Source organism: Bombus impatiens, unplaced genomic scaffold, assembly GCF_000188095.3.
Source record: "Bombus impatiens unplaced genomic scaffold, BIMP_2.2 scf_1707, whole genome shotgun sequence".
In the NCBI taxonomy this organism is placed as follows: Eukaryota; Metazoa; Arthropoda; class Insecta; order Hymenoptera; family Apidae; genus Bombus; species Bombus impatiens.
The window spans coordinates 74,297-88,141 of NT_178126.1; the positions used below are offsets into that span (position 1 = coordinate 74,297).

Consider the following 13,845-nt stretch of genomic DNA (forward strand, 5'->3'; position numbering starts at 1 on the left):
CGGAAGTAAGATTAAACGGTAAATACTGAAAATAGTTATTTAATGCTTAGAAACGTTATAAAAAGATTATTAGTACAAAATGATTAATAGTAGTAATAGTGCTTAATTGTGTTTTATGACAACAGTGTTTAACCGCAGGTAGCAAAAGCAATACTATACAGAATAAAGCGATCCAATTGAAAATTATTACGTGACCCACATTATTTTACACATTTATCATTATCGTAAAAAAAATTCGTTCATTCGATTTGGTAACATTGGAATGCTTTAAAAGATACGATACGATGAAACGTTTCAAAGCAATATAGTGAAATATTATCTGAATGTTTCGAAAAGAAATTTAAGAACGAAAATAATATTTTTAAGAAGTATAAAAGTATCGAAACATAGTTGTACAAGATAATAGATGATACATCATACGATAGGAAATACGATAAACTTTTTATGTTCTAAGGTTAAATGTGTACAATAAACACGTTAATCGCGAATTTAATTATTCTCACGATTTATCGTGTTTTATTCTATTGAATTAACTTGCATCTACAAGCGAACTTTTCTTGTAATTAGCTTTACGAATCGGTTTCGTTATGCACAAACAGAGTATCAGTCTTAAAGGATTGTTGACCTTGTTATCGTTCCAACACCTGTATAATTAACGATGCAATCTACGTACTTATCTGGCATGTAGTTAAAACAAGAAAGCACATTACGAATTGACGAAACGATAGATATGCAGGTTTTATCAGAAGTTAACATGTCCACAAAACTGAGCAAGCTTATTATACAATCAGACCGTTTGCATTAAGTCTTTACAATCCCTTTTCCTTATCTTCGAAAGCTTGTGTTTAATCCTGTATTTCCTACTTTTGTATCGCTTTCGGTTTATCTTTCGATAAATAATTTTTCTATGCAAAAATTGTATCAAAATTCAAATATTACATAATCAACATGTACGAACCACGAAATTCTTTATCACTACGTTTTATCATCGAAGACATTAACAATACATACAAAGAAAGTTAAAAGCCTTCAAAGACATCATGTTTTTTTTAAATATCTTAACGGTCTATTAGAACGAATTTTTGTTAATCCTTTCGTTTTTTAAACGAAGCCCTTGGATTCTGAATATTTTTCTGTAAAAATCCGCTGCAGTTGTTAGTTAATCATATAATAAAAATTTATTATACACAATACAATGCTATTTTTCTTTGATATAAACCTGTATGCAATTTACAAAGATTATGACAAAATTATTATTTACTAATATTCGTCAATTATTTCTGCATCATATGGTTACTTTCTCGTGTCAAAGAAGTACAATTACAAGGAGGACGCATAAAAATCAATAAGAAAACACGTGAGTGTATACTTATTTTTGCTCTTGTAACTCTAAAAGGAGATTTCTTTCGAATAACTGTCACATTATTTCTATATTAATAATCGCTAATGGCTGGCTTGAGGTGGGTGCCGTAAATTAGACAATATGAATGCACCACATATACTTAATGACTATCATTATCTGCGAAACAGAACAGTATGAAAGAGTACCCGCCTGCGGGGAGCTTGGTTGCATTCGATTCGAACCCTTGACCGAATCGATTTTAGGTCGCGATACCCGCATGGAATTCTCTGTTTGATTACGTTCTGACGCTCGTTTGTTTGCTCATTTCTGGAATAACATACGCGAAGTTGATTAAATAACAGAACGATGGAGGCAGTGTCAATTAATTGGGCAATAAGCAATGAGTTATAGCTTATGCGACATAAATTTGAGTGGGTATCGCATCAATAAGAATAATACGCACGATAGTAGTGAATTTCATAATCATTGATCATCAGGCTATTATATATATATAATCGATGAAGTGTATAAATTTCAATTAATGGTAGAGGAGATCGTAGAAGAAAGAGTTGGTTCTTATTTATGAGACAGATGTGTATTTTATATATATTGAAATTTCTTATTTAATTATAAAAAATTGTAAATATGAAAGATTAATAGTTGATATGAAAGTTTATCTTAAATTGATTATTCAAAGTCCTGTACTCTTTATAATATTTAATGTAAGTAATACAATTTTCTATCTAAATTACATCTTTTTAATTATATTCGTAAAAACATCGATACCAACATTTAGCGATGACGATCTCGTGTCATCGTGATGTTAAATTTTATGCTCTTTCGAAAACGCGTTTTAATACGATTTAAAAGGGAAATTAAGAAAAGAGTGGGGAAAAAAGGCAACTTTCGATCGACTGAAGAATTCCGCGAACCGTAGCCGGCCGATTTCACGCAGTGGCATTTAGGAAATGCAAATTCCCCGGCCTGACATTTCGCTCGGTCTCGCGCAGCGTCACGTTAAACTGTAAGTCGCTTCTTGACGGCTACGAATCGCTTACCCGCGGCTAAATAGAAGGGAAACGATCCCTGAACTTCCTGTCGGCTCTGCTATCTTGTCAATCAACTGTGAATCAATTTTTCTAACATTTCAGGAGGCACGTTTCACGCGCGATGATTGGATCAATCGTTTCGACGTTACCTAACCAATTCAGAGATTGAAAACGCTGTTTTCAATTTTGTATGTTAAGCACGAAATAATCGATGGAAGAATGATTATATGAAGATGTTGAAAAGACGAATGGATTTTTAGAGGGGAAATTAATGGCTTCTGTTCGATCTTATACCTTAAGAGTATTGTGAAAAGCAATTTCGTATCGTTAGATTATTTATGAATTATCGAACGAAATTTATTTGTAAATGCATGTAGAATGCAGTAAGTAAACGTAGTTAGAATGAAACTGGTGAATTAACGATCTTTGCTTTTCCATATTATTTGTGGAAGATTAAAAATAATGTTATCTTGCCACTATACGCTGTTGAAATATTTTTAATGATTTAGATTTTCCTTTAATATTTTTAATGATTTAGATTTAGATTATGAAATTGTATTGACTATTTGTTTAACTTTTGATCTTATTGAAACGCTACTTATTGGTCTATGTTACTACGTGTTATATTGATAATTTGTTAATATCTTCTATTTATTGTCTTCAATATATTATTATAGAAATAATATAGATATTCTGTCCATTGCTAAAAAATAGGGAAAATAACTAAAATACCATCTGTGTATATTATTCACAACCATTTAATTATTACGAATATCATTTTTAATCACTGCCGAAGGTTTCCTATCTTTCGTACAATCTCATCCAATCAACGTAAATCTAATTATCTTAATGAAGATATTTAAATAAAGAACTAATTATTACATCGAGGAACATTATTTATGATATTTACAATTCAGTATGTCCAATAATGATAAATAAACTGTATGCAACGGTTCGCAATTTGTATTGCCTATCCCAATTATTACAGCTCGATTAGCAACCAAGTGTGGCGATAAAAATAATGTGTACGTTACTATTAAATTTATGAAGTCTTTAAATAAATAAAAGCTCACTAATACCGAAGTTGATCAACGAAATGCTTGATAGTATTTATTATCACTACTACTAATATTTCTAGTTGTACCATTCGAAGTTTAAAATGTGACTTAAAATTAATATATTCATAGTTTCCATTGCTAATTTGGGACATTTTTGTTGCCACAAAGTATTTTAAAATTAAATTTTTCTCAATGCTTAATCTCATTTTCAACACAACATGTATATTTCCATTAAAAAACATACGAATATTTCTTAATTGATGTATAATTTTTACGATAATGGTCACAGGTACCCAACAAACCCTAGTATAATTGCATAACACAGTTTTTAGATAAAAATTTGTTATCTTCGTAGAAGAAAATATACAGCATACTGAAATACATAAATATTTTATTATATGAAAAAAAACATATTACGTATTTTACTATGATTCAAAGACTAATTAAAATTTTCTACGAATTAATTCCATATCTACATTAGAGAATATAATCTGAGCTAATTGAATTTTTTATGAAACTTCGAAGGCTTGATCTGAATTATTTAACTATGTCTATACTTCTTGCTAAATAAATATACATATGTACCTAATCAATAAATTCTTCAAACTACATTTATATTAAAAATCTAAAAATCTATTATTTCTCATAGGGAAGTACCACTATAGCTTGTAGTGACAGCTTCACAATTAATTAAAAAAATCGATAATAAGGATGATTAAGAGAACGTCAGCATCCAACTGAACAAAACGAAAAATTTGTAACGCTATAAGGTAAATTTGGGGAACGTTAAGGAGGTTATAGCTGCTAAGATAATTTCGATGATGGAAGACACGTGAGGAACAGTTGCATCCTCAAATTACCAATAATGATTGCCTTCCAACCGATAACTTTATTCAAGCCTGTTATTACAGACAATTTTTTCGACACAAGCGATTCCGCACGAAGATTTAGTTTTGTTCATTTACGAACGATGCGCGTATGAAATATTCGTTTCGAATTCAAAATAATTGCAAAATTGATCGTAGTCGATAAGATCGAATTTTAAAAGGCATCTCGAAATGAACATCGAGTTTATTTCGTTTGAATTAAAAGGAAGTATGCTCGTGAAACTCGAGGAAAGAAAACGAGTGGCAAATATTAACGAATATCAATGACGATTTCGGAAAAATAATTATTGAAAAATTTAAGCTAAGCCTTGCTTATCTTAATATGAATATAATTTCGACATTTTTGTTTCGGTGATAATAAGAAGATTTCCTTTTATCACATTCCTTTTATCCGTGTATCACACGGAATTATATTGAAATTGAAATCTGCATGATAATTTTACGCTTTGATATTTATCTTATTGGTTTTATGCTATACAGAGACAATTTTGAAAGAACATGCAGAATCATTCGGTATTAAATTTAAACGCGTTATTTTTCTTGCTCGTTTTTCTTCAATTTATTAATCTATAAATTGTGAATTGTATCGAGTAAATTAATTTAATTTGGTAAATGGAAATAGGTATGAAATTGATTTTAATAATATTAACAGAAATGAGTATTGTTATATATTGTTAATAAATAATCTTATGATATTTATACATCTTGTTAAAACACAAATTTTAAAAGCAAATTTAAAACGTCGAACAAAATACAAGAAAAAGAAGGAGAGGAAAGTTTTAAGCGTTAAAAAAATACGATTATTAGAGATATTCAATGATAAGAATGTAATTTACAAAATGTTTTCAATTATACAACAGAAGCAATTGATAAAATACTCAACGTTGAAAATACAACTGGTATAAGTGATTCTTTACATACAATAAAATAAAGAATGTTAATTTGGATTTTCGTTTTCGTCTGTGAAAATATACAGGAATACATCTTATCTCTCTTTTGAATATTATCTTTCTCATTCAATCTGTTGTTCGTGTGTATTTAACATTTGTACCTTTTAACATAACAAAACTTTACAAAAATCCATCCTTAAATATGTATATCACAATAATACGAAACAGTAATATTGTTTATTTGCTTATATTATTTGTTTTGCAGTTCCTAAGTACTTAAATACTATCCTTGTGAAGTAATGAGATTCATTATCGTGCCAACATGATTTGAAATCAATTGAAGGTCAAGATAGTAGACAGCAATTATGTTTAGCTGCTTAAACGAATCATCAAGTAATTTTCTTCAATGATCGAACTAAGTGGGATAAGTAACAAGGTTTTATACTATGCATATAAATGTGTTTTCTCGACTTTATCATATTCTGCTATTCTTTCTAAACGCTCACTAAATATTGGATTATTAGAAATACTACTCCGCACGTTCTTAACTTTGTTCCAAATTTTAGCAACATAATTATAATAACCGTGTTGCGTTTATAATACCAATAAAATTTCAAAAAGATCTACACGCATAATATATTTAACATGTCCATAGCAATTTTCTATGATAAACGTTCAAATACTTTCATGAATCACTATATTTACTATTATTATATCGTACGTGAATATAGATTTAAAATATTCCTCCTACTATTCTTCTACTACTTATTTTCCACTTGATTATTTTACATTCAAGTAAACTTTTAGCTTTAAAATATCTAACTTGCATCATCAAATTCAGTTCACCCTAACAACGATATTTATAGCGTCATTCTTCATCGATATTTTTCCATTTGTGCCAAACAAATTAGATGTTTTATCTGCTTTCTATTATTTACTAACTTTTATCATACATACTGTTTCTACACCAGATTATCTGCAAATTGCGGAATATCGCGAAAGTGAGTGTTTTCTCTTTTAATCTATCCAGCACTTACTCACGTGCGTATTTATGTTAGCCGTACTATCTCTATTCTTTACCATCGATACTATTGTACCGTCTCCATTCAACAATTGACACGTTATACGCGTAACGTACATATAAATTACTTCTGATCGAAGACTATCGCTGATGGTTAGTCAATTTACAGTCACGCCCTGGATACACATACCATTAGGATTAAGTGGAATTAACATACACGTACATGTTTGCCTACGCGGAATCACGCGACGGAATACACCTCGTAGACTTTTGCCGACCTCAATAACGTGACGTCCTATTAGCGGTTCGATCGCGCGGTTCGACTAATTGCGTCAGACGTGAAATTAATTAATCATTACCAACCGGAAGGTAATCGCGATTTATCACGAGCACCATCGATTTGTTTTGCTACAGACGAGATGCAGAATGGACACGCGACGCGAGTCTGCTCTATATTTTTATTTCTGTACGAGGTCTCCAAGATATTTTTATCAAATCTTACGACGATTACTAATTTTCCATGGATGATAATATTGGTATTTAGCAAAGCGCGGATTTCTATGCATTTGTGAAAAATTTTAAGACGTCAAAACGAATAGAATATACGTAATATGCAGAAATTAGGGATAGGCTGGAACCCTAAAACGACCCGATCCGTCCCAAGTATCCCGTAATTCGAGATTGTCGGAATTGTCGAGAATTATAAAATTATATAGTATACTATAATATTTTATAAGAAAATATTATATCTGTTGCATATTTCGTTATTACTTTTGCTCCATATTCTAGCTAGTATAATTTTAAAATTCTCATGAATCCCGCAAGTCTTGGGAATCCCGATTTAGTCGAGAATCTTGAAACTCCTGGGAATCCCAACAATCTCTAGTTATGAGATAGTTATGATGAGATAAAAATTGGCTAGCCGATCTGATATTTTATTTTTGAGATCTCGCACACTTCTATATAAAAGTGAAATATTTTCTAGAGTGAAAATATCATTATTTTATCTAATAGAATTATATTGGCAAAAAAGAAAAAAATGCATGATACATTATGAACTTTACACGCTAGAGGAATTTCAGAAAGTGTTTGAATTAATTGTAAACACGAGGTTTATTATTTATTATTAACTCTATCATTTGATATCCATACTGAAGTTTAGAAATTCAGAGAAAAGCTTAGGGAACTCCACCATAAATTTTATAATATAACAGGTATTTATTATAGTATGCGATTAAAGTATTATATACACATAAAACCAAATCTAGATTGATTTATGTAAAAGAAAAGCTAATGTACGCATCGAACATACATATAAGAAAAATGTACATATTTTTTCGGTATATAGTAGTTTCTATATCTTGAGATTGTATTATTGTTTTTTAATTCTGTGTATTCATCTGTCTATTTAAGATTAATGGAGAATCGCATACTCATTACTCATTCTTGCAATAATTTCTCGTAAACGGACCACTGACGCTAAGTCATAATAAATAGTCTTGAAAAAAGTTATGCAAGTCACGCGGACTAGTAAATCTGTGATCTTGACACTTACAAACGAGATTCTTTGTAACAAAATTAGCAATACTGCTAATGAAAACGAAGGATTGTTTCAAGAAAATTAACACTTATTTATCTATACAATTTTATAGTGGAATATCTGTTATATTTTCACAAATAAACTATTATCAAATACAAATTGTCGATTAACATTTAAATTATTTAAGCGATGTTGGAATATTTAGATATTATTAACAGTTAAAAAAAATTTTCAGTGAATACTATTTTGCGCATTTCATTCGAGCATTCGTTCTTAATATGCATACTAGACGATCAAATTATCTAATTGCAGGGTGAATGACTCGTCGAATCGTTGAATTCTAAAACAAAACACGTCCGCGTGTGCGTTTAAGCTCGCTTCGAGCACGTTTAGTACGTGTCCGCAATATTAACATTTTTTCCTTGAAATTCTCCGGGAACACCTGAATTATCATTTTTCAAGAAAACTAGACGTCAATATGCCGGGTTACATTTTCTCAGAAAGCAAACTTTTCTCACATCTCGCATCAGGTGATAAACTTCGCGTTTAACAAGTCATTTTTCAATTTTAAGTAGATTCGTCACTCCTGTACATCCTCCGTAGTGTTCGTCACTTTAAATTACTCAATGCAATGCATTTTTAGAGTTTGATATTTTTTTATAATAAACTGAATAATCATTAGTTTATTATAAAATACGCGTATTATTTGTTGTATCATAAAACATTAGGACATTATACCGCAGATATTTAGAATTAAAAGTTAGTTATACGTAGAAACTGAGAATAATTTCTAATGTAATATATAATGTTCCTGAAAGAATAAAAAGAATTTTCTGTTAAACAGAATCAATAAACTTCTACCACTTGGACTATCGCACAACTTTATTATCAGACATAGTTTGACAAACGGATTTAAGTTATGGAAGATCGGGACCTGCATTGATAGATGGGTAAGTAAGATGCTACAAAACTTCTATCATTTTCTACTAATCGATTAAACAGTATGCGTGGTTTATTATTATTAATGGTATAAAGATCTCAGTTCTATCTTATTGATCTTATTAAATGTATTGCCAAAAATCTGGGAACAACGCAAGAACATTTTGAATACCGCGACTTCATCTCAATATATTGACTTTGCTATATACGTTGCATGAATTGAAAACTGATTGAAAAGATATAAATACGTGAGGAAGGTAAATTAATAGCAATACATATAGATAAGTTTGCAAATAAGACAATATTATATAAATCTCATTTTTGTAAAATACACATACATTTTATCATATTCATATCATATTTGAAGTCTTTGCTATTAGAATTTTCTTAATTTATTTGTCTGATATTTACACTACCATCCACAAGCACTTGATGTAATTCGATTAAAAGATTGATACTTTTGTCATATGTCGATTTGTTGTATCTTGTCATGCAGCTGTGACAAAATACTCTGATAAGTTTCAACGGAATATATCAGCATCACTCATGGTTGACACTTCACAAGATCTCTATAAACTTTTCGATCAACCAATGTTTTCATTAGTATCTCCAAATTGTATATACATACTTGCCAGAAATAAAATCAAAGACTAAAATTAGATCAAGAATTTTCGTTTGAAGCATATTTTATATATTTTCAATAATAATTGGGAAATGTTCAAATGCTATGGGTGCGCTGTAGTGTGTGCATATCGTTTACCATCATACTATTACTACCACCAAGACATAGATCCAAGGCAGCTTCGTACAAAACCAACTCACAACCCTTATCATTCATCCCTCTATACGCGTCGTAAAGACAAGTATGATCATAGTCGTTACTATTTTAACGAGGTCCAGACGACACTTAACTTATGCATTCTCGTCACATGCGCCTCAGCAAATAGGTATGTAGGTGATAGAAACTTTTTTTCCACGTGCAACACGCCCGTGCTGACTCACTTCGAGTATGCATCGAGTCGAGAAATCGACTCTGCATCCTGATCGGAACACGATTTCCGTGAAACCGTTGATTTCACCGTTGCGCCAAAATGCTTCCGTTTTCGTTGACAACCTTTTAACACTCCGACGATAATCCACACCAATGGTCATAATTAACAGAAATAATAAAACTTGTGTACATTATACAAACCTTTCAGAAACGAAAGTCGAGGATTGAACTTTGTCTCAATTTCACTATTTGGACATACGATTAGCGTACAATTTTTATCAAATGACAAATAATTTATTTTTATAATTATATTATTTACTTGCCGAACTGTTGTTTATATAAACTGTATTTATTTGAATGATATTTTAGTTAGTATCTAGTTCAATGAATGAACTTACTGAATATACTTATAATATCTAAATTTGTGAATTTCTATGAAAAATCGTAGTTCTTAATTATATTTATAAAAGTGTGAAGCTGTATAAATAGCCTTCTTCGAATTTCTATTTATATCGAAATAAATCGAAATAAATCATAATCATAAAATTCAAAGTAAGAACATCTAAAAATCAGTATTAAATTTCCTTCGTTGTCAATCTTTCTTGCCATTTTTCGAAAAATGTTGTCGATAATAGGTCGTTGTTAGTAATAAAAGCAGCTATTTGATAAAGCGTTAACGTAATCAATTGTACGAAATTCTCACGCCGATTAATCGTGTCGTCCCTGTAGCACGATCAAACGCGACTCGCGACAACTTAATGGAACGATAAGCTAGCGGTTAGAGAAAGCAGAGCTTGATAAATTCGAACGGTATTCGAGTTCAGGTCTTAACAAATTCGACCATGATAATCGTGACGGAGAACGATGGTCTCGAATGAATTTAATTTTCTGTTAGATGTCGTTTCTGTTCATTCTATATGAATGGGGTTCTTGGTGAGATAAAAAGAATAAAGTAATGAAGATTTTATTGTGTTGATGCTTTTGTGCGATGCTTTTGTCGAGTAGTTGCGATATATTGCGATTTACAATTTTCCTTTTTTTTCTCATTCTCTTCTTTCTACATTTATTACGGGTAAATTTCACTAATGTGAATGTACTAATACTATTATTGATATCTTTCAACTTACAAGGTACGAATCAGAAATTCATAAATTCTATTGTATAGTAGCAACAATTTTTCTAAGTTTATAAATTTAATTAATAAATTTCACAAATTGTCCTATTTGATATAAAATTCTAAAACGAAATTCTACATGAATGACCTATGACTTGCTCAGTTGCTTAATTGTACAAAGAGAGTTCAAGAGGATTGATAACTATACTGATTTGTATGAATCTAAATGATTAGTGTGAAACAAATGAAATGGATTTACATAGTATTGGAAAAGCAGCAGAATGTTTACAGAGGAATTTTCTTAACATTGAATTTTTCTGTTGCAGAATTTTTGTTTCGCCAATTTTTGCTTTCTTTTAAACACACATACAAAACTATATCAATATTCTGGCTATTCACGATGAATATTCAAGAACCGCTAATATTTTTATTATAAATTCTGTTAATATTTGATGAGCACGTATTGAAGGATGATATTGATCCGTAAAATCGAAACTCTGAAGAAACGACATTTCACACGTATCAACTGAATATTTCTAATAGAAGCCATAATGTTACATAATCTTGCCACGTGTATTATATTGGCTGATTAATAACATTGGAAACTGCTAATTTAATCGATGCATTTGCCTTATCCTCTTATAAAATCTATTAAAGTTACATGTTTAAACTCTAGCATTTCGTTTCATACATAATAATCACATGGTCTTTTTTCAAGCATCCTTGAAATGTTGCAGACACTCGATTCAGTCAATCAATCGAAACTTTCTTAAATATGCTTAAAATACAACGTTTCGAATAAGTTGAAATCACGTTCATTTCACAGTCATCATTCTCCGTCAGATTTATCGTTGTCGAATTTATCAATCTCGAAAACGACATGTACCCGTTTTTTGTTCTTCGCGAGACTTATTTATTATTGCAACGAAGCGATGCATTTTAGCACATCTTCAGTACTTTAATGTATTGAAGTACACAGAGTGTTTCGGAATGAGTGTTAACAATTCAAAAAGTACTTTGGAATATTGGTCGCAAAATAAAATTTGTTCTAAATAACATAGTTCTTTTATATATAACATAGTTCATTTGTATAACTTATATTTTTAAATTAAAATTAGATTATATAATGTTAGTAACGAATAAATGTATATATATAGGGAATGTATCATGCAACCGATGACTACTAACGAGACAACTGATAAGGGAATATTTCTTGAATAGAAAAAGTAGAACAACACAATTTTGTTGCATATTTCAAATTTGTTTTATTATGTAGTCTCAGTTTCGTTTCTAATAATTGTAAGAATAATTATACGTCGCTCTATATGATAATTATACAACAATTATTTCATCAAGTTTAGGATTTACACTTTTATTTAAGGAACTCATTGTAAGAAACATAAACTATCTATGCTGGAACAACATGCTGTATTCTTTAATGCCGAGCATGGAGACTGTATCATCTGTGAAATATAAACATAACTAATTGTAAGAATATTTAAAGAAAACTAACTAGAAAAGCTAAAGTTTAAACGACTTTAACCAATTTTTCTCTCAACTTATCATACATTCATACCGATAAATATACATACATATGCGTATGATTAATCGTGGAAAAACATTTCTATCTTATATAAAATAATTCCATTTCATTAATATTGTCAATGTAGACGTAACAAAGGGTAATTACTTTCTCATAGAGTATCCGACGATATAATTCTGTATCAATGACCAATGAGATCTATAAATATTATAGCTCTTTCTCTAAAATAAGACAAGTAAAAAAGAAAGGAAAAATTCTGAGAAGATTTATCGCAATAAGATTAATGTATAATATAAATAACCACAGTTGCTGAAATTCGAAAAATAACTAGTTCTAGTATAACACATTATTTTTTTTAAGAGTGTTTTATAGTCTGTCAAGTAAAAAACTAGCTATTTAACTCGAAAGACCAGCCACAAATATGGGAAATAATTTCCGGCGCGATTGCCAAGGGCGAAGAATAATAAATAAATTAGCGAAAACGAGATTTAATTCGAGACAACAACCAACTATTGGCCAGGACAGGTGACGACTACAAGTGTCGACTTTGTGACGAGTAACGACTAAGGAGAACAACTAGCAACTAAGGATGGCGATTGACAACTAACTACTTGTTTCTAAGAGGCAACCAATTTTACAGTATCCTACTCCAGTAGATTTGTAGCGAAACATACCCCTTGGGCGGAGATAAAGAGGTTAGTCGCTGGTTTGGCAACAGGGCAATCTCGGCAGGTCAAAGGTCGCCAGAAGATTCTTTGGGATATGACCTTAGGCTACTTTTCTAGCAAGGAAACGAACAATGATCTCTAAAGAAACGAATTTTTACCAAGTGCCGCATGTGAGACGCATACTAAAATGTATAAAATGCTTCGCTGTGTCATAAAGTCACCGCGTTGCATTCCTTTACACTGAGTATTAAATAAATGTGAAAAAAGTGTAAAAAATGTTTTTGATTATATAAAGTCATCGTTCGACGCAGTAGTCTCGAAGAAGAGAAAAAAAATATTTCCTTTTATATGTTATGTAACATCGTATGTAAATAACGTTAATGTCCATCGATTCACTTTCTCTCTTACCTCCCTCGATCTTCGGATCGCATGACACACAGGAACAGTGAACGAGCATTCGTCGAAAGGAGATTGTCCCGTGGCCGATCTATCGATCGATAGATCTCTGCGGCTTGACCGACAGGCCGATTGAAAACCGGTGAAAGTTGCCTGTGGTTCTCTGTATTCTGCTTCCATTGCCATCGATTCCGTTCATTTCTTTGCTTGACCGCGTGTTAGTGCGATTACAAAACCGCGAGCTTTTCTTCCCGTTGTCTACCGATCAATTTTTCCATCGTTTCTCATTCTCAGCTCTAGTTTTTAAATAAAATTAGCTGTTTGATAAAATTATGAAAATATTTCTTTATGTTATATCGTTTTTCTTTAAACATGTCTGTTATATTGTAGCGACTTCCTATTATCAG

The 13,845-nt window shown here is 30.9% G+C and overlaps 1 protein-coding gene across 4 annotated transcripts in view; it reads left to right on the plus strand.

Moving 5' to 3' along the window:
• The window catches only part of LOC100745394 (class A basic helix-loop-helix protein 15-like), a 292,682-nt gene that overhangs the window by 41,597 nt on the left and 237,240 nt on the right, over positions 1-13,845 (plus strand). For 3 of the 4 annotated variants that reach the window (XM_033324213.1, XM_033324210.1, XM_033324211.1), the window contains exon 2: positions 8,632-8,737. The exons of the other annotated variant lie outside the window; for it this stretch is intronic. The gene's annotated coding sequence lies outside the window, so the exon portion shown is untranslated. The remainder of the gene's footprint in view (positions 1-8,631; positions 8,738-13,845) is intronic. 4 annotated transcript variants of the gene reach the window in all.